Source organism: Maylandia zebra, unplaced genomic scaffold, assembly GCF_041146795.1.
Source record: "Maylandia zebra isolate NMK-2024a unplaced genomic scaffold, Mzebra_GT3a scaffold03, whole genome shotgun sequence".
In the NCBI taxonomy this organism is placed as follows: Eukaryota; Metazoa; Chordata; class Actinopteri; order Cichliformes; family Cichlidae; genus Maylandia; species Maylandia zebra.
The window spans coordinates 1,295,884-1,315,756 of NW_027490033.1; the positions used below are offsets into that span (position 1 = coordinate 1,295,884).

At 40.4% G+C, this 19,873-nt stretch overlaps 1 protein-coding gene and 1 long non-coding RNA gene across 3 annotated transcripts in view; both read right to left on the minus strand.

Annotated features, from left to right (window-relative positions):
• LOC112432436 (protein NLRC3) overlaps positions 1-19,873 on the minus strand; it is a 3,307,575-nt gene that overhangs the window by 1,222,017 nt on the left and 2,065,685 nt on the right. The gene's annotated exons all lie outside the window — the stretch shown is intronic.
• On the minus strand, positions 11,790-14,252 carry LOC143415770 (uncharacterized). Of its 2 annotated transcripts, XR_013096210.1 has the most exons (5): positions 14,177-14,248; positions 13,716-13,793; positions 13,477-13,601; positions 12,887-12,996; positions 11,790-12,652 (listed from the first exon to the last, which is right to left on the minus strand). It is a non-coding gene; the product is annotated as an uncharacterized LOC143415770 (long non-coding RNA). The 2 variants fall into 2 exon arrangements; XR_013096209.1 differs by lacking the exon at positions 13,716-13,793 and having other exon boundaries at positions 14,177-14,252.

Sequence of the window (19,873 nt, forward strand, 5' to 3'; positions counted from 1 at the left end):
CCTCTGCTGTGATGATCACACCTCTGATCAAGTCTCACAGTGTCACAACTGATAAATGATCAGAGTTAGAATATTTCTGACTGTCTGCTGTGTGCCGTGACCTTTGACCTGCTAAAGACAGTCAGCTGTGGATTATTCATTGTTGTGTCTGATACTTAGAACTGTGAGGAAGAAGCTACACAGCTAATCAGGGTCCCCTCTCTCTGAATCAGGAAAGGTGGGCAGGCCGCGTGTGGGCCGCGGGCCATACGTTGAGTATCACTGTTTGAAATGTGAACATTGTTCTGCTGCAGTCAATGGACTAAACCAGAGAAGAAGAAAACAGACTTTACCATGAAGATCCTCAGTGTGGATCAGTATAATATCAGCCTGATGTCTGCAGTTTAGTGTCAGCACAACTTTCACATCATATTCATCTCAGCACAACTAAAACATGCTGACTGACCTCAGAGTTTCAAGTTTACATCCTGGACTCTCCAGGAAACCACACAGATGCTTCACTCCTGGATCCTGAAGGTTGTTGTTGAAGCTCAGGTCCAGCTGTCTCAGATGGGAGGGGTTGGACTTCAGTGCTGCTGCCAGATAATCACAGCTGATCTCTGACAAACCACAGTTCCTCAATCTGTATAAAGAATGAAAGATGTAAGTTTATTAGACAAAGTGCTTGAAATCATTCAGTGTTTCATCATCTGTTCAGAGCTGAAGAAGGTTCAGAATGTAGAAGTTTAGAAAATGGAAACTCCAAACAGCTGAAGCCAACAGGAAGCAGCTTCAAACAAACACAACAAGAGAAAAAACTCTGAATGTTTCACATTAAAGTCGTACATTTCTCATAAAAACAGGACAAAGACTTGAAAAAGTCGTGTTTTTCCTTCCAGGAACCACATGGCTTCACTTTTAAAGGTGAAGTGTGAAAGAAATGGACATATTTGAAGTCCAACACCTTTTTCCAGTCACATTATTAAAGCAGACAAACTACAAGCTCATTTTCATTCCAACAAGTCATCTTCTGACCTGGACTAACAACACTGGTCTCTATGTGCAGCTGGCTGTGAGACCAGTGCTCAGGGAGCGTCTACAAAGTGCAACACTGAAAGAACATCACACACTCATTTGCTTCCAGCACTTTCACACAAACATCTACTGTCATTATTGTCACCAAACTCTGTGGATCCTTTATTGCAAATTCAAATGGGATCAAATGGTCAGACAAAAGAGGGTTATGAGGAAATATGATGAAATGTTGTGTATTAGCAGCAACTTATTGAATCATTTTCCTCAGAAACCAAACAAAATGATTGACAAACATGTTTTTACAAACTCAGTGTTGGACTTGGATCAGCAGGATAAGCTGATGTTTAAAGGCATTTGAGTCTCGCTGTATGAGAGTCCAGTTCTTACTCAATATTTATGGATGATGTTCTTTCAGTGTTGCACTTTGTTTGGCACAAAATGAAATTATTTGGCCTCTCAGATGCTTTTAGAGATTCCCAAATGACTGATGATGTCATCTCTGGGGTCTGATTGATAGAAAAAAAATGTCTTTGAGACCTTTTGTAACTGACAAACTCTTCATCTGCTAACAACACTGAGTTGAATCTCCATGGCTGATAGTTGGAGCAGGCATCAGGAATACACATTGAAAAAACAAGAGGAGAAATCACCAGAGTCTTATAATCACATTCTGTAACTAAAGGGAGACGTTTTTCTATACAAATATATGTTTTATGGACATTAGAAAAAAAGAGTATTGACGTGAAGCAGGATTATGAAATCTCCATACATCAGCCAGCCCATAATTATCAAGAAAGCTCTGAATGACGCATGCTGAGTTTGGACTAAGTGTACTTTTGTGTGAACTGTGGTCCATAGCAGATAATGAGCAGTTTAGGTCTCCCTCAAAGATGATATTGTGTGATGACATATTGGGGAGCCGCGCAAAGACATTAGTGAAAAATCTGTGATCGTCCCAATTAGAGGCGTAGATATTTGCTAAGATCAAATGAAAACCATAAACTATATTTTCTGCACTTAAAATCCTGTAATTTTCTCATAAATCGACAGTGCGCCTTATGGATGAATTCTGGTTGTGCTTACTGACCTCGAACCGATTTTATGTGGTACACGGCGCTCAGAAACCTTTCAAAAGATGTTTTGGTACGACTTTGCTCAGCTACGAGGCCGCACCGCTTGATGGATTGTTGGAGCATTACAGCTACGAGGAGCCTCGCGGAGTGATACGTACTCTGCTTCAACGTAATATTACTGTATTGAGTGTGTATAAGGACCATAAATGGCACCTGTAAGAGACACGGTTACAAAGAGGGTTTCAAACTCCAGGCTGTCAGTCACGCAGTAGAACCTGGGAACAGAGCAGCTGCTTGTTATTATGCTCAGCGTCTGTTTACATTTTGACTGCACGATTGTGAGCTTTTTGTTATGCACAAAAACAACATTGTTTTCTTTTATTTATGGAGCATTATTATTTAATAAATGCTGATCATTTATTCCTGAGTAATTGTTTCATGTACATCTACGCTGTATGTTAATAAATGTGCCTGTGTGAGATTTGGGACACAGCTTTGACTAAGAACTCTCTTTTTGTTCGAACTTTCTGGCTTTAAAAATATCGAGATATATATCGTATATCGCCATCCAGCTAAAGAATATCGAGATATGAACTTTGGGTCATATCGCCCAGTCGTAATATTGCAATAGGTTGTCCGTTAAACTCAAGCGGGGCTTGGGCCCTGGCACGGCGTAGCCACACAATCCTGGTAGTAGTGACGCTCGGCTATGACGGCGTGCGGGTCACCAGCTGGCTTTCTCAGGATAGGGCTCCTGTGTGAGCGGTCGACAATAACGTCTTTATCCATACCCAGCACTTCACGTAGTAGCACGGATACGGCCGTGGAGGAGCTCGAGTCCAGGCCCTCTGGGATCCCTATGATGTGGATGTTAGCTCTTCGCTTCCTGCCTTCATCACATTTATCCTTCAGGTCAGACAGCTCCTCCTTCATACTCTCTACTGTAGACTGCAGGGTGGTCACCTCATCGCTCCACATTGACAGCCCATCCTCAGCTTCTTTCACTCTAACCTTTACTCCATCAACTTCGCCGCACGTCGCCGCCATGCTGTTAGCGATCTCATTTCTCAGTCCTTGCACGTCAGCCCTTATATTGTCAAAATCTTCTTTCAATGCATTTCTGACTTCTTCTTTTAACAGCGTACTAATGTCCTCTTTAATGGATTGAAGAAGCTCCAATTTTAGAGCAGTAGGATCCACATCACGCGCGTCTGTTGAGTCTGCTCTTCAGCGGCCGTAGAGCTGGACGCTGCCCTTTGGCCATCATCGATACTCTCGCCCGAGATCGCACCGGGGCTAAAATATTCACCTGCTCAGCTGTTTTTGATCAGTTTGAGCCTGTGTGGTTTGATCAGGTGGAGGAACGATGTGATGCTATAAAGACATCATCTTGTCCAAATGAAGTTGTTCCAACACGTGTTTAAAAAGATTTTAAAGGTTGTCGGTTCCGACATCTTAGCGATTTTTAACAGCAGTCTTAGTTCAGGTGTTGTACAGCCTGTTTTAAACATGCTGTTGTACAGCCTGTACTAAAAACCTGATCTGGATCCTCTGTCCGCTCAAATTTCAGGCCTATTTCAAAGCTTCCCTTCCTGTCGAAGATTTTGTAAAAGATTATATTTGTTCAGCTGCAATCTGTTGTAAAGGTTTCAGTCTGGTTTTAAAGCTCTTCACAGCACTGAAACTGCACTTTGAAAAGTTCTTAATGATCTTTTATCAGCCACTGATCAGGAGACTCAGCTGTGCTTTTGGATCTGACCGCTGCGTTGACCACAGCATCTTGACCTCACCATTGGAGCATGGCAGCATCAAGGGCGCTCTATTAGACTGGTTCAGCTCTTTTATTAAATCGCATTATTACATTTGGGGCTTATATTTGACGGCAATTTGAAAAACAGCTGAGCTCAGTTGTACAGCGGTCTTTCTTCAAACTGAGGCTTTTATCTAAGGTGAGATCATTTCTATCTTTTAAAAACCTTGAACGGGCGATCCACGTTTTCATGACGTCCCAGCTGGATTATTGTAACTCCTTATATGTTGGAGTTAGTGGGACCTGCCTGGCAAGACTGCAGCTGGTCCAGAAAGCTGCAGCTCGTCTTCTGACACAAGCTCAAAGACATTTATCGTCCCAACAACCACATATACGCTGGTCCCTCGCTGTAACACAGTTCACCTTTGGCGGCCTCGCTGTTTCGCTGATCTTTTTTGTGCAATTTTGCATGTTTTTGTTTTTTACAGCGCATTGTGTTCTGCGTCCTGATTGGCTGTAGACCATTGTCAGCCAATCTCGTGCCGTGTCTCCTGTACAGTACAGAATGTGTTCAAATTTACAGCAGTGTGACTCTGCAGTGCTGCACTGTATGTTTGTACGTTTTGTCCCAACAAACAACAATGATGACGAGACGTTTTGCACCTGTGGTAGCAGCCAAAGGCAGAGGAAGATGCTGACCATCATAGTTTCAACAAGGAGGCAAAAAGGTTGTAACTGTCCACAACAAGAACATCGTAAGGATGGAGTCAGCTTTGGCTTTGTGGCTCAGTGACCGCAGGAAAAAGAACATCGTGCTGGACACCAACATTATCTGCAGAAAAACTCAAAAGCTTTATGAAACTTTACCTGACAGCGAGGAGCCCAGGCCATGGACGAGTGCTCCTCACACAGAAGCTCATTTAATGCCAGCAAAGGCTGATTTGACACGTTTCAGAAACACTTTGCTTTCACTCTTTAATAATGAACTTATTTTTCTATGAAGGTTTGAACTTTGTTTAAACAAGAGAGAAAAGTGTGAAAATGTTCATGCCTGTCTGAGAAAAGTGTAGAAAGTGTGCAGTGAGGGTTTAACTGCCTTAAAACTTCTATAATACTTGTAAAACATAAAGCTGCTACTTCATTCTGAGACTTATTTTTAGAACGTAACTCGATAAACGAGCGACCGCAGTAATGTATTGTGTTTATTTTGAAAACTCTCAACAGGATCTTCAGATTTATTTTGAAAGCTTTATCTGGAAAACACAAACACATAAGCAGGAAACAAAGAGCGTGATATGAAACGATAGACGTTTTCATATGGTCATCATATATACATCGTTCTATCGAACAGCCCCAGCTCCTGCTGTCAGTCTCTGTAAATCTGCTCTTAAAACACATTTGTATTCACTGGCTTTTAATACAGCATGAGAGTTATTTGATATTTGATGTGTGATATTAATATTAGGAGTTATTTTAATCGTTATTTTGGATTCTTGTACAGCACTGTGGTCAACGCTGCTGCTGTAATTAATGTGCTATAAACACATAAACAATCTGCAGTTAAACATCCAAAACTAAAGATGTGATCGCTGCCTTTAGAAAATGTGCTGATGCACAAGATATCAGCTCCATTAAGGTGGAATGTGGCCGTGTTAGAAACATGTTGGAAGAAGTTTGAAGCTGAAACTGTGAAGCTGAGAGTGAAAGAGCTCCAGCGTCTGTCACAGGAAACTTTCTTATTTCCACACTGATGAAAGCATCAAGCTTTGATTTCCTGCTGCTTTTATTGAGTCACACTGTGAAACTGAGCCACAGCTGAACCAGCATCCCTGTGCAGCAGACACTTACAGCGCTTGGCTGCTTCCATTGGACCCTCTGCACAGAGCTTCAGTTTCCTCTTCTGGTCCCAAAGTGCAGAACAACAAGGTTTCAAACAGCTTCGTTCCAGCAGCATCAGCCACAGACATGCAGAGAGAATCCTTTGGTTGTGTTGTGTGTTTGCATATCTGCTGTGTTGCTTTGTGAGGATGGATCATCTCCTGCAGCTCCAGATAAACAAGCTGGACCTGAACCTGGTAGCTTCACTTAGAAGACACTTGTGACGGGAACGTGTGAGAAGTTTTGTGCAGACAAGTGTGGATTTAGAGTGTGGGACGAGCTCTCCACAGTCTTTGTGGAGATCCACATTCTGCATACTGCCTGTGAGAAGCTGCAGACATTTGTCCTCCAAATCCACTGAGCAGCTGCTTGTGGTGGTATTAGCTTCATGTGTGCGTGTTAGCATGAAGCCTCGGTCACACTCTGCTGTGGACACGGTCACGGACAGCTGGACGCCTGATGGACGAGTCGTCTGTCCTGTTAAACTTCTTTGAGCATGAGAATAGCATAAGAAGCTCAGTGGACACTGTTCAGTGTTTTAACTCTCGCTTTCTGATGGGTTTAGATTTTATTATTGTCATTTGTATTAGGAAATATTTAACCATATATTCTTAGAGGTGTATAATCAATTGTGTAGTGATAGGATGTGTGATCTTTAGCAGGCTGCAGGGGCTTGGTGTGTATTCCACACTAGAATGCACACCCACATCCTGGGAGCACGAGAGAGGTCGTACCTTCTCTTATTGTTTTATGGCAGGATTAACGTAGCTACGTCTGTTCTAGTCTAAGTGCTTTTTGTTTAGATGAACTGCTGGACTTCCTCACCATGTTATCTAGGGTGAACCATCTAGGGTGAAAGGGGGTCTACCCTCTTCCTGACCAAGGATGTTATATGACCCTTTGATCAGCAGTACCACACACACACACACACACACACACACACAGTATTCTTTGTTCACATGTATACCTATGTGAGATGCTATATGTTAATGACCCTATGCATATTCATGTAACCACAATAAAAGGAGTGCTATGGGGAGCCTGGCTGAGAGTCTGATGGTGGTCAAGTGGTGGAACGACGCTTGGCTCCAGCCAGGTCTCCCTCATGCATGAGTAAACCAGAGAACTTTGGTGCCTTGTGTCTTGCTTTTTGCTGCGTAGCAGATTGTCCTTAACGTTCCAGTGGATAGGTTCAAACTACAAACCTATCATTAATTGGTCCTTCGAGAGCCGGATCCCTGGAGTCGACATTCACCGAGGGGAAAAGAGACACGCCGACAGACTGACGTCAGCCAGGACTTATAGAGGTCCTGCAGCAAAGTCCCGAGGCGTGAGAATTCGTCATCGAGCCGGTGGATTAGCCGTCTGTTTTTTCTCCTCGATGGATGACGATTGACGGGATTCGGGACTGATGCTACTCGCAATAAGCAACACCAAGTAGGTATGTGAAAAATCTAAGCCACTGTGTGAGGCTGAGTTGTAAAGTCTTTATCACTGTGTGCGATAAAGCGTGTAGTCACTGTGTGAGACTGCGTTGAGACAATAGGCCTAATTTTTGTTGTTTGTGTGTGAGGATATTTTTTGTTGTTGTTGTTGTTGTGTGAGTGTGTGCGGAGCAGGGCCCTGTTTCAGGAAGCCGGTTTGGAAAACTCAGAGTGAAAAACGACACTCACGGTTGAGTAACCCCGAACTGTCCAACTCGGAATATTCCGTTTCAGAAAGGCTGATAACAATTAGTTCAGTCAACGCGGAGTTGCTTTAACCCCAAGTGAAGCGCGCGGACGAGGATACATAAAGCCCTGATAAGCGGAGCACAGATTAAGCGAGTCACCATGGAGACGGAGGGAAAGAAGGCGCGGTCAATGTATCTTACAGCGCTTGAGGCCGAAATTCTGATGGCAGCATATGCTGATAACATGCAAATTCCGCGGAAAAAAGTAACACAGCCACAGCTGCAAAAGCATGCATGGCAAAACATAGCCGACAGAGTCAATGCGTGAGTGTTAATTTAAACATTGATCTAGGGATTTCCACCCATTTAACACGTTATTTTATCATATGTTATTTTATTTGTTATTTTATACATTTTATTTTGTGATGTGATGTGAGCGCAGGTGCAACCCAACAGGCCCCAAACGTGCCTGGCAGCAAGTAAAAATGAAATATAAAAATATAGTCCAAACAGGTAAGGTGTAATTGTATTATGAGCCATAGTGCTTGGTCTGTTTGTCCCATGTAAATCAATTGCAGTTAGAGGCTACATTAATTTTCTTTCTGTAAGCACTTATTGAAATTATCTGAGCACATTACAAGTACATATTTGCTTACTCTGTATGCTCAAATGTGGCCCGTTATAGCCAACAGAAAAAAAGCGGAGGCCCGAAAAACAGGTGGGGGTCCTCCACCACCACCACTCACAGAGGCTGAGCAGTTGGCCCTCAGCCAAAACAGTGGGCGCCCTGTGGCCGAAGGCATCTCTGCGGGGACATCCTCTGAGGCAATAACCCCGCAAGACACAAGTGCCTACATAGGGGGTAAATTCAAAATAATACATGATGTGCATACATCCTTTCTTCACAGTCACCTTTGCAGTGCTGCTCATTCATTTGATAAACTCTTTACCATAATGGATTATTTTGTAGTGAAGTTATTTTCCTACTGATTTTGCCTTGCCTCAGTCTTGGTTGTCTTTGAGAGCATAATGACAATGAAGTGTAAGGTGATTGGTATGTTTGTTAATTGCCATTTGGTCCCTTTTAAGTTATAAGTGACCTGTATAAACCTCATATTCTATCAGTTGATGGTGGTGGTGTACTGCATCTGGTGCAGCCTCCTGTTGAGCCAGACCAACATGCAGTTGTGAGTAATACTCCACAGATTATATGAGTTTACAGTAGAACAGCAATGTTGTCTATTTCTTTACTACAGGAAAATAATGAAGAAACATTGACAGCTGTTACAGAGGAGGAAGCAACAGAGACACTTTATGAGGTTTACATCTTTTAATACTTTGTGTACAGGAAATACAGGCGACCAATAAAGCCAGTTGAACAAAAATCTGTTTATTCTTCTTTCAACATGTTGAGGTGATGGGTCAAAAGAAATGATTGTGACATATGGTGTCTCTGACTGCGCTTCCATCTTGTATGTCCGTGGGAGGGTCAGGATGTTCATGGTTTGGATCACTGCTGATGTTTGGTTCAGAAGGACAGTGTTCTCCTCTAATTGTGGCAATGTTGTGAAGAATCACACATGCCACAATAATGTCACATGCCCTTTCTGGGGTGACCCTGAGTCTTTGCAGGCACTGGAACCGGGCCTTAAGCATTCCGATAGTCATTTCAATTCTGGCTCTTGTCCTGCAATTAGCCAGATTATATCGCTGCTGTGGGCCCGGTTCAGGGTCAGGGTAAGGGGTAAGCAAATAGGGTAAACATGGATACCCCCTATTACCAAGCAAGTAGCCAGTGAACTCTCCTAAGACAGAAGGATACACTTCAGTTCAAATGTCCCTGAAGCAATTGGTCTTTATATATTTTAAAGTATTCTCAACTCACCATGTCCAAATTTTGTGCTCAATGTACATTCACGGAATATTTGTGAGTCATGGACAGAGCCTGGCCACTTGGCTTCCACATTTGTGATAATGTTGGCAGCATTACATATGATCTTCACAGTGCAGAGAACACAAATTAGCATCCATTACTATAATGAAATAATTTGTTAGTTTGACATGCTACAGGGAACTATGTACCTGTACATTAATGCTGTGGAAAGACTTCCTGTTCACATAGTCTCCTTCATTTACTGAAGGAGCAATGATTGGAATGTGAGTACCATCTATACAGCCAATCACGCCTGGGAACCGTGAAAATAAATGTGCAATTTAAGTAGTAGTCCAAGTATCACCACATCATACATTAAGTTTTGGTCATCCTGATACCTGCAATTTTGTGGCATCCCTCTTTGATAAATCTTGTGGGTCTGTGACCGGGGAACACCACAGACGAGTACAGGAGACGTTTCAGTGCAACTGTAACATTCCTGACTGCCCGACAGACGGTAGCCTTGGAAACGTGCTCAGCGTCATCAATATTATACAGAAAGCTCCCGTTTGCAAAAAACCGAAGTGCAATACAAATAATATGCAATGAACTGAGAGCATGTCCGCGATGTGTCACATGCGTAATATATGGCCTGAGGATGTTATTCAAATAAATTATAGATTGTGCTGAGAAACGGTAACGTTCGCACAGAAAATCATCAGGAAATGATAAAATGTCCAAACGCGCTCTGATCACTCTCTCCCGGCGGAGAGCTCTGCGGAGAATTTGGGCTTCACGATCTACTGGCTCTTCAAGGAAGTGGCACGCCATGTCTGACACTTCCTACTGTCAGGTTTCCGACAAAGGGGCGGAGACAGTCAGGGTTAGTTGTAGTAAACCTGCTAGGGGGCAGGTTAGCTTCACGGAGTGTGTCGTCATAGTGACTCACTCAGGCTGCAGCTGAACTCGCTTTGTGAAACCGAAAACCCAGAGTTTTCGTTAACTCAGGGTATACTTACTCAGTTTTTCCACTAAACCGGCTTCCTGAAACAGGGCCCAGAACACGTGGTCTGTGACGTCGGCAGCTGTTGTTGTTATTATGGGTTCCCAAGCAACCAAGAGTGTGTCAGAGGGTGACGAGAAGTTTATGGTGAAATTCGCTCCCGGTAGCGCAAAGTATTTAGGACATTGGCGCAAGAAATATGATTTTGAAGGTAAATTGGTTGTAGGACAATGTCAAATGTTAGTAGACCAGTTGACAGTGAAAGCAGCTTGCGCGACAGGGAAATTGACCCCATTGTACTAGGCAACGCCTTTGCAGATAAAATTGCAAAGGAAGCGGCCCTTGGAACACATGGGGTTCATGTTCTGGCGTCACAGGAGCAAACTACGCCCATCACACATGATGTGTTAGCAGACATGCAGTCACACTCACCTCCAGCTGAGAAGCAGCTGTGGCTCACTAAAGGAGCAAGCCTGCGAGGTGATGTCTACTATCTTTGTGATAAACCTATATTGCCTAAGAACCTATATAGGACTGCTGCAAGTTTGAGCCACGGGCTCTGCCATGTCTCGACAGCTGGGATGGTGGCAGCAGTCGAACGGCAGTTTTTCACACTGGGATTCAATGCTTATTCAAAACATTTTTGTAAAGCATGTTTAATATGTTGTAAACATAATGCTCAGGGAAACCTCAGACCTAGGAGAGGAAAGTTTCCCAGACCCAGCTACCCATTTGAAGTAATCCATATGGATTTCATTGAGTTGTCTAACTGTAACACCTACAGGTACTGCCTGGTGATTGTGTGCCCGTTCTCAAAGTGGGTAGAAGTTGTCCCCACTAAGAAAGCAGATGCTATTTCAGTGGCTAAAGTGATATGCAAAAATGTGATCCCAGAGCATGGGATCCCCCAGACTATTTACAGTGACAATGGTCCTCATTTTGTGAATGAAGTAATTGAGAAAATGTCACAACATCTGGGGATAACGCTGAAAAACCATTGCTCATATCACCCACAAAGTGCAGGGCTGGTTGAAAGGACTAATGGCACAGTAAAGCTGAGACTCAGGAAAACAATGGAGGAAACAGGCAGAACATGGGTAGACTGCATTGAGCTAGTGAAAATGTATATGAGAATCACGCCAACTGATAATGGCCTACACTGCAAAAACAGCTATACTTGAAACAAGCCAAATATTCTTAAATCTGACAAATTTTTCTTGTTTTGAGCAAAAAAATCTGCCAATGGGGTAAGCAAAAGTTGCTTGACTAGAATTCTTAAAACTAGCAAATTAATCTAACTGCCATATGCCTTTTAACTAGACAAAATTGTCTAAAATGTATGCTTATTTGAAGAAAATGTGACTTATTATAAGTAAAAGACACTTTGATATTTAGAAAATCTGCACCTAAAATGAGTATTATGCTTTCTTGAACAAGCTGTTTTCAAGAATTATTTGCTTACTTTAAGATTCTATACCTTAATTTAGATTTTTCACATTAAAAAAAACACCTTACTATAGGACAAATTTTCTTAAAACTGAATTGTTTCTTTCTTGATTGAGCTAACTATAAGAATTATGTTTCGACTCTGAGAACAATAATCAGCAAAAATTCCTGAGAATAAGACACCATCTCTTCAAAAAGCTACTAAAAATAAGGGAATTCATCTTAAATTAAGACAGCAAAAGCACTCTTAGATTTTGCGCTTTTATTGACACAGCAATGGGTCAGTAACTCACTGAGGTCTGTTCCAGGAGAATCATGCCTAAAATTATACATTTCAGCAGGGTACTGTGTAACATGGCCAATATAAGAAGTGCATATTCCAGATACTCTTAAAATGAATAATAACAGTATAACACACTCATGGCTGGTATCAAAAATAAATTTTGCTGAAGCTTAAAACAATCACTATTTCAAATCCTATATTACATAACATTTTAGAAGAACAAGTTTAACGACCACACAAACAAACATGTGTTTTACATTTGAACAACTTTTCTATAGAAAAAAAAAACAACCTCACTGACTAACACTGAGTCTGATAAACAAGGCAGATGGAGTCTGTCATCTGGGAGACTCACTCAATGAATGACTTCCACTCACCAAGCGCCTTCTTGTAAGAGGGGGTTGAATCTCGGTCATGGATGGAGTCTTTGAGTATTTCAGTTTGCAAGACAGACAGCAGCGTGGAAATGCACTATGGATATGTGAGGTGGAGGGCATAGTAATATGCCATCAGATAGAGCAGTCCCTCATTAAGATCCTTCCGGTCAAAAGTGCTCACCGGTGTGGTTCCAACAGCTATCATGCAGTTGCCTTCAGAGACAAGCAGAACTGGACAAGCCAGGGGTCGCTGACGCAGGTAGCCTTCAGGGTCTTCTGAAGTCTACATGACAGAAAAAAAAGAGTATTAGAACAAGACTGTAAGAAACACAATTTTTGAGTTGCATTACAGTTTAAAATAGATCAACTTTTTTTGTAGGTTTTAATTAACATCAACATGTTATGGGGATCTGAACTTTAAGAATATTTGACTGACTCCACAGTAAAATATATAAAATGAAAACATGAGTAACTGCAAAATTCAACAATATATACACATAGAATATTGCAGCCTTACCTTTAGGACATGGAAAAAAGCCTCACTACAGATGCCCAGCTTCTTAGGTGGTACTGTGCTGGAAGGGAAAAGCATGGGAAGGGCTCTGAACACAGCTGCTGCATGTTCCACTGGTTTGAAAAAAGAAAAATAAGACAGGGCAACACCATTAAACATTGCAAATAATGTAATCTGCAAAGCATAAATGTAGACAAATCAAGATACTGTAGCATTACCTCCATCCAAAGTTTTTGGATGGAGGTAAGTGCTGGGTTCCTCTCTGAAGAAGTCACCATCTCCAGTAGTTGTTAGCGTTTTTTCAGCAGCAGTCTTGTTCTAAAATACAGTGTACATAGGGCTAATTTCACATAAAATTGCACAAGAACTTTAGGTCTCTAAATATGAAAGATAGTACAACAAAATATCAGTAAAGTGTTGAACAATAAAAAATATGTATATTTAATAAATGTGTAGGCCACTTGATTTAAATCAAAACTAAAGAAGATTCTACTGTCTATCTGTTAAGTGAGTATTGGTGGAATTATTTGAAACTGCATAAAACAAGCTGGTGTGTTCTCAGTTTTGTCACACAGCGATAGGACAGAACTTACTTCTTCACATTTGTGCACTGCAAGCCATAGAGCCCGACGCCTGAGGCAATGTTCAGGACCAGGAAACAGATCTTTGATGTCATCTCGTGAAAGTGATGAGAGCAGGTCTTCTCCAACATTTGCTTCTGCAATAGGAGTTTCCAATTATCACTACATTGCATTATCCTCATGTGCAAGCCAGCTGACAGCTTTGCTTGGGTAACAGACAGGATACATAGGAAACATAATTTAATATTTACCATTTAAAACCATGACTCTATTCCATTATTCTCCCTCCTCACTGCTCCACAGGTTCTAAATTACCTTCCTCCTATTGACTGGTAAAAGTAATATATTTGTGATACATCAATTAAATGCATGTATACATATAAATATATATATATTTTTTTGCTTCCTGGGCTAAAGTATATAATGAAATAACTTCACTAATAGAAATTTGAAACTCCCACAATTTCTGTAAAACTGGCATTAACTTATGGCACTTTGCACACTTGTTGAATAAATTCACAGACACTGAAACTAATAACTGGACATGAATTCTTTCATAACTTTCTGCACTAGCATATTTAAAAATGCTAATGCAACTAAGCTAACCGCACAGCTAAGCTAAGCTAACAACCGGGTATAGCCTGCCATGCTAGCGACTTAACATGCAACATACCAGAACACAAAACATAGAAAAAACAAAACAGTCACATACCTTTCAGGTTGGCAATTGTTATTTCGTCCAGTTTTTCCATAGCGTGCCTTAATTTCTTCACACTGTACCAACTGTATCCATCTACACCCAGACCCCAAAATCCTGCAATCCAACCGCTTAGGCACGGAGCTAGAGGCGGGAAGGTGGGCTGTACCAACTCAGGAGTATGGGGTTGTGTACGGAAATAGTTTAGTTCGCTCTTTTATACCTATAAAATGATATATATTTAAATATTTGACTATTTAGTTAGATTATGTTCTGTAAATACTGACGTGTGGGTGCTGTTACTTACTACAGCTGTTATAAGGCACTGAATTAGGATAGCCATTCATACCCCATAATGGAATAATCCTGGTTATCTTGACTTTATGGGAAAAGTAGTTCACAGACCAGTAAAACAAAATGATTTGGCGCTGTGTTATCTACATCGTTTTTGTGGGTCTGACCCTCAAATCCCTACTGAGTCATATTAATTCTGTACATAGCCATAGTCCAGATTTCCGTGAAGATTGTGGCATAGATGGATGTGTCAAAGAATATCGTGTTTACAGCTAATTTTGGTATCACATTCTTCGAACACACTCCGACCACCTTGCCAATGGACGATGCAGCGGATCGATTAGGACACAAAAATCTGTAAGGTGAGACTGACTATATACTTTAATATCTTTGAAAATAATCATATAAAATATTCATGTTAGATGTCTACTTGTTTTTACAGCTTAACAGTAGATATGTTAATGCTTATTCCTTATAATCCACAACAATGCTATCTATTTATAAAGAATATTCTGATAGTGTTTAATTTCTTCTACTAGAGAAAACAACATTTTGTATTTTTTTAAACTTTTGTTTTAAATAAACCGATTGTCATGGTCCGCAGTCTCCTTGGTTGTTTGTGTTTATTAATATTCATTGTGTCAGTTAGTTTCCTAGTTATTTGTTAATTATTTCCAGTGTTTAGGTGTTCTCTGTACCTCCCTTGTCTTCAGTGTATTGTCCCTGGTTCGATATTCGTGTTTATTCCTGTTTTACTTTGATAGTCCCTGCCCTGCATCGGTGTATTCTGTTTTGCTTCCTCCTGGTCTCTTCTCATCTGATTAGTGTCAGCTGTGTTTCGTGCCTGTCTGCCAATTCCTCGTTTCCTTTTGTGTGTGTATATTTAGTGTGTTCTTTGTCGGATCGTCTGTATTCTCTCCTGTGTTATCATCTGTGTTCCCTCCCTGATGTTTTCATGTCTTATGTTCCTTGTTCAAGGTTGTAAGGTTTTTGCAACATTTTCCATGTTTCCTGTGTTCTTTAGTTTAGCTTTCCCATTTTAGGTTTTTGAGGATTTTTCAAGGCTTTTAAACTACAGTTAAGCTGCCAAATAGCAATGAGCATTAAATGAATATCCATTTATTAAACTCAGCTTGAAAACATGCATATTTTAGAGTAAATTATAAAATGCAGTATATTTCTGACATTAAATTTTTTTAGAAATTATCAGTGTACCTTGTATTTAATTTCCTTATCCGCAACTAGTCAATTAATCAACCAATCTCAATTGCAGTTCTAGGAGGGAACCCTCATCAGCAGTGAACAGAAATCTGAGTAACATGTGGGCATACAGGACTGATTCAGTGGTGGAAAGCCAGCCAACAATGATATGATATGAGATTCCATTCCATATTACAGTTTCACACACAAAGATATGACATGTGCGGTCATGAAATATTACCTGGGTGATGTAATTGGACTACACGTGAGCTCAACATATGTTTTATAAAAGGTACACTGCTTTACATGCATGAACTGTATTTTCAGGTTATTGTTTTGGACAGTTTTGTGACAATTTTTAAAATGAAGTTGTTGTTTTCCTATAAATTCTGACAGTTGAATGCGATTTTAGCATTGCCATAGTATAGATATACTGATGCTGATCTATTATTCTGTTTGACATGGCCTAAAGTGAATGAGTTGTGCTGTTTCTGTTTTTCAAATGGGCCTGTATTTCATGTTTACCATGTGCTTTTAGTTCCTGCCTTTGTTCATATACTGCATATTGTGTCAAACTTGACAGCAATTATATTAAACTTTAGTGTCAATAAATACATTTCTTAAACTGAGCAGCTGTTTAAATGCCCTTACTCTTGAAATGAGAAAAATAATCTTATTTTTATTCTGGAAATTCAACCAAACCATTGTCATGCCTTGTAACTGGTAAATAAAGCTCAAGATGAGCTGAAATATCCTTTTAAGGAAAAGTTAGACATATTTTCCTAGAATAAGCTTTATTTTCTTGTCCAAAACTTGCTTGTTAAGAATATATTTTCTTTTTAGGCAAAAAATAAGAAAAAATGTCCATAAACAAGGTTTTTTTTACTTTCTTGAAAATCGTTTTTTGCAGTGTAACGCCGTTTGAAATAATATATGGCAGGCCATTTAGAGTTCCAGTGTTTTGTAATGATAATGATAAAGCAGAAGAAGAAAACACACTAGCAGACTGGATGATTAAAATGCTGAAAAGCAAAGAAGTCATGAGTGCAAATAATCTGCCAGATGATTCTGTTTCTGTACAGGAAGAACGTCTGAAGCCAGGGGACTGGGTACTGATAAAGGTCATAAAGAGGAAGTGCTGGTCGAAGCCACGGTGGGACGGACCATACCAGGCTCTGCTGACAACACCAACTGCTGTGAAGATTGCAGAACGACCCACCTGGATACACCAAAGCCACTGCAAAAAGGTGACACACATCCAGGCCAGCTTGGAGTAAGTGGCAGGAAGACCGGGTACAAAGGGGGGGAAAGCCTCTAGGGCCCTTCGTCTCAATCCGGTGAAGAAACCAACTGAGCCACAGGTACTCATCAGAATGGCTGGTAAAGTGTTGTCTACCCTGCTGGGTGTAATGGCTTTGATGTCATCATGGTCAGCTGTGGAGACCCTGTATGTCCAAGGAAACCACACCCAATACCCTCATGGCTATTCTACAAACTTTTGGTGGCAGTTTATGAATACAACTGCTCACTTGAACAATAGGACGGACTGCTATGTGTGTGCTCATATGCCGTTATCCGCATATACATCTGGACTGTGGCCGTACAGCATACCAGAGGACAGGAGTTGGTGTCTGTTGGGCTTAGCAACTCATCCTGGCAACAGAGTCCTCTGGTCCCAGGCCAACTATAGTACACCTCTGAACATCACCTGGACACTGCAAATTCCTTGTAGCTTGACAAGATTTATTGTCTTAATTTTAGCCAGATTATCTTGTCCATCTTGTTTTGAACATTACAAGCTAGTTTCCAGTCTCATGTGTTAGATGATTAGACTTGTTTCAAGTATATATTACTTTTTTTCCTTATTTAGTCTGTATATCTAAAAATGAACCATTTTACATTTATTTCAAGCAAAAATAGCTTTTAGATAGAGTGTAAAACAAAAATTATCTCAAAATAAGAAACATTCACCTTTTTCCTTGAAATAAGAAAGTCACTCATTGGAAGGTATTTATTTCAGGTTTTTAAAGAAAGGACATCTTCAAGGTTATATTTTGTCATAACATAGACACTGTTTCTGAAATTGACTGGGTAATATGACGTAAAATCAAGTAGGTCTTCAACATCAGTCAGTTCAGTTGCTTGGGCAAGGTTGGGAATTGCAATTTCATAGGCAAGAAAGTCTTTGTTGAAACCCAAGGTTTCATACACCTGGTATTCAAAACAATAAAGTACACTATTAACAATAAAAATGTTTTTTACAAGTCCAAAGATAGGGTTTAAACCATTTGCTGAAATGAGTATAAGAGACCTGTCACAGATGTATTTGTTTCCATGTAAAATAAGCCACTTTACTCTAACGGCATGATGTATAGCATCTTCAATCCCCAAAAACTCTACAACCTTTGATTGCAAATGGTCCATATTAGCAACCTCTGATACAGGACCTAGTTCTTTCTCATTTACAAATATTGGATGCTCAGTTCCTGCTTCACTTTGGCAACACTCCAGCAGCTGATTGTGGTTTACAAGAGACTTGCACACATTCTTAAAGTTTAATTTGGATGACCATTGTTTAAAAAAACTGTGTTTAGACTCGAATCTCATGCACATATGATGTATTACAGGTCCCAGGGCAATAATTTGAGAGGGAAGATGCAGCATGTAATGTTGCTTTGGTATTACATTTTTTTCTGGGATTAGTTGCCTGAATTGTTTAAGATGATCTTCTATCATTTTTTTTAGTTTGGACACAGTTTGTAAAGACACAACTGGGGCAAAAAGTATTTTAACAATTTCAATTAAATCCAAAATAAACTGGATAAAGGGATTTTTCTCTACAACACTGTACAATAAGAATGGCAAAATCTTGATCAATATAAGCATTTGTCCAGAGGATTGTTTGAGTCTGTTGTCACTTGAAGCTAAAGTAGCAATACTAATTGGTGAAGGCTTGTCACGTATGTCCACTGATGAAAAAGGAAAGTTCTGCATGGCAGAATTAAACAAGTCCAAATCCAAATTTCCAGATAAAACAAGGTATTTCAACACACACTTAATTTCCATTGGTGCCACTCCTTCAAGAATTACATGCATAATATCCTGTAGCATCTGCTCTATGAGATTAAAACCTGGGAAATCAACTAATTTGCTTTGTCTATTTATGCCAAAAGTCGTTTTGAGCGAGGATTTCAAAAATTCGGTAGTTGCCCTTTCTATTTCAATGCACTGCCTAATGTGTCCGTCCAATGTCCGTCTGGTGAAACTATGTTCATTGAAATTTTCTTGCATTTCATCAAAAGTACACTCACAATGACGACATTTGCTATACACAAAACCAACTCCTTCCTTAAATCCTGCAAGCTCATGCTGGGCAAGAGTGTCTCCACACACAGCAACAACTGCTCCGTTTAAATAAAATTCCCCATTGACAGTGTTAATCATAACACCATCGTACAGTAACTTCAAGTCCTCATTGATTCTCCGCAGTATTATATCTACCCCCCACTCATCTAGACTTTGCGATTGCGAGAAGTCTGATGGAAGCCAACTTTGATCTAAACTTAGGGTCTATGTTGCCTAAGGTGTAATAAAACATTAGTAGTTTATTTACACTCGCACGTGACCCTAGGGGGTTACACATTTCTATCTCATCAGAATAGAGTATCAGTTGTAAAGCAGAGTTCTTCTTTGAAAACAGTGGGTGGGTTTTGAAAATAATTCCATCATTAATGTCATACAAAAAACTGGCGTTGGGGCAACTCTGAGGTCCAGCACTGAGCATGTCAAATAGTCTTGAATTGGATAATAGCTGTTTCAAACTTTCAATCAAAGGAATGTAGTAGAAAGACTTGTTTTTTTGATTGCAAGAACTCTCGATTCTCCCTTTTTAACTCTACAGGCATAATTGGAAATGATGATCTCCTCAGGTGTGACAGGGTTGAAATGCATCTGTGTTACACGGTCCTGTAGGTTTGAAGCTGCACATATGGGAAAGGGATCCTGAAAGTTGTCCAGTGTTGAAAGAACTTCTTGTTGTAAAGGTCCATTGCTGTCAGGTTGCCTTTCAAGGATGGTCTTTATTTTTCCCCTCAAGGACGTCAGAAGACCTGTTTGATACTGTTGGACACCAAGGACAATGTTGTTGACACTCCTCTGATGGGGGAAAAAAAAACACATCAGAGACATGAAAGCGTAAATAGAAAATATAACAGAAGC